Below are 2,484 nucleotides of genomic sequence, written 5' to 3' on the forward strand. Positions count from 1 at the left end.
TACCTGTATGACCAACATTGGGCAAGTCCCATAACTTCCCCTAGGCCTTAGTTTCTTGATCTGCAAAATTATCATTATGGTGGCAAAGTGAGGGGATGCCCTCATTTTTGGAAAGTGAGGGGGTGCCCATCAATTGGGGAATAGCTGAATAAGCTGTGACATATGATTGTGATAGAATGCTATTGTGCTATAAGAAATGATGAGCAGATTGGTTTTTAGAAAAAACATGGGAAGATTTGCATGGAATAATGGAGAATAGAATGAATAGAACCAAGAGATCATTGCATACAGTAATAGCAATATTATTCGAAGAGTAACTGTGAATGACTAAACTATTTTGAGGAAAACAATCATTCAAATCCACTATGAAGGACTTCGGAAGGAAAATGCTATCCACCTCCAGATAAAGAACTGATATGTAAAGGTATGTATTGTATGGTTCCATATATGCATGGACATAAATATAAATAAAATGAAATGTTGGTGTTGGACTAGATGATCTCTGAGGCTTCTTTCAGCTCTGTCTCTGTGACCTTCTATGTTGATGCCCGTTTAGTCTCTGAGGATGAGATAGGCAGCTCTGTGCCGAATCTGTGAGATGCCTCAGCCTTGGTTCACTTTCCTTTTGTTGCTGCCCTCTGTTTTGATGCGCTGGAGTAGTCCTACGGAATCGCACGGGGACACGTGAGTATGTGTGTGTGGGGGGAGGGAGGCAAAGACACAGCCCACAGCTCCCGATTGCTTCCTCTAGAAAAGTAATGACCAGCAATAAAGACAAAACATGGTGGGGAGGGGAGCATAAAGGGACATCAGAATTTGGCTGCATTCAAAGCTCATCGCTGCTCTCCAAGCCTTACCAGGACATTTACTCCCACACTGTGTACCAAACCAGCAAGCTTGACAGGTATATACCAGTGCCAACCGCAACACAGACCTTGTGGAAACACCCTTTCCTTTCTAATCTAAGTGCAGGTGGAACAGCTGGAGTGTGAAGTCTTTGATATATTCTTCTACCTTCACACTCATCACCCTGTATGCTATTGATCAGGTTGCTTTGCTTTTCTGGGTCTCAGGTTCCTCATCTGTAAAATGGAGAGGTTGAGTTAGATGATCCGCAGTGACCCTTTCAACTCTAGCATTCTCAGATTCTGGGCTGCTAAAGTCTTCTTTTGCCTCATCTTGATGGCTTCTGGACCGCTGGCTCAGGGCATATTGCAGTTCAAGTAGCTTTTGGAAATTGAGTAGGGCTCTTTCCCTTCTCTCAAACTGGAGGACAAAAAAAAACAAAACAAAAAAAAACCCAAAGGAACCAAAGGAAAAGAAGGTCCGAAAGGAAAAAAAGGAGCAAAACAAGAAGGAAGATGTGGCTGAAAAGGTGGTGAAAAAGCCTCGAAAGCACTGCAATCAGAACCCAGTCCTGGCCCGAAGGATCGGTAGATACTTTAGGTCTGCAATGTATTCCAGGACAGCCACGTACAAGCGGAAATACATGCACCAAAAACCTGGATTGAAAGGAAAAAGAAAGAGAAGGTGTCTGCTACTATCTCAAAGCCAGATGGTGGTGATAAGAACGGAGGAACCCGTGTGGTAAAGATTCGCAAGATGCTGAGGGTATTATTACCCTACTGAGGAGGTGCCTAGAAAGCTGTTAAGTCATGGCAAAAAGCCCTTCAGCCAGCATGTGAGGAGACTTCGATCTAGCATCACCCCAGGCATGGTTCTGATCATGTTCACTGGCCACCACAGGGGCAAGAGAGTGGTTTTCCTGAAGCAGCTGGCAAGTGGCTTGCTACCGGTGCCTGGACCTCTGGCCATCAACCTTGTTCCTCTGAGAAGGACCCATCAGAAATTTGTCATAGCCACCTCTACCAGGGTTAACCTTTCGGGTGTAAAAATTCCAAATCATCTTACTGATGCTTCCTTCAGGAAGAAGAGGCTCCATAAACCGAGACACCAAGGAGAGATTTTTGACACAGAAAAAGAGAAATATGAGATTATGGAGCAGTGCGAGGCCGATCAGAACACAGTGGACTCTCAGATCCTGCCCCAAATCAGGAAAATTCCTCAGCTTAGGGGCTACGTGCACTCTGTATTCTCTCTCTCCAACGGAGTTTATCCTCACAAACTGGTGTTTTAAATGCCTTGCACAGAACTCTGATTAAAATATCTGGAATAACTAAAAAAAAAAAAATTGAGTGGGTCTGATCCCTGCCTGCTATCTTGGAGAGGCTGTAGAAAAACAAAAATATTAATTAGTATTTCTTTATGAAAAAAGTCACCTTTTTGTCATCTCAGAAGCTAGAATTCTAGTGACTAGAAAGGGTTTGTCTTTTCCTCTGACCACATTGGAAGTGAGTCAATGGATGGCATTGCCAAAGATAACATGGTCATGATAATGAATCCTTTTCAATTCTGGAATGTCCTCAGTAATAAATAACAGCAGACATTTGTAGAGGGCTTAAAGGTTAACAGAGCAATTTACAT

At 43.2% G+C, this 2,484-nt stretch overlaps 1 pseudogene; it reads left to right on the forward strand.

Annotated features, from left to right (window-relative positions):
• The first annotated feature begins 1,297 nt into the window (after nt 1-1,297).
• On the forward strand, nt 1,298-2,151 carry LOC114045952 (annotated as a pseudogene).
• Nucleotides 2,152-2,484: the final 333 nt, after the last annotated feature.

This window comes from Vombatus ursinus, unplaced genomic scaffold (assembly GCF_900497805.2).
Source record: "Vombatus ursinus unplaced genomic scaffold, bare-nosed wombat genome assembly UNPS02000577.1, whole genome shotgun sequence".
NCBI classification, from domain to species: Eukaryota; Metazoa; Chordata; class Mammalia; order Diprotodontia; family Vombatidae; genus Vombatus; species Vombatus ursinus.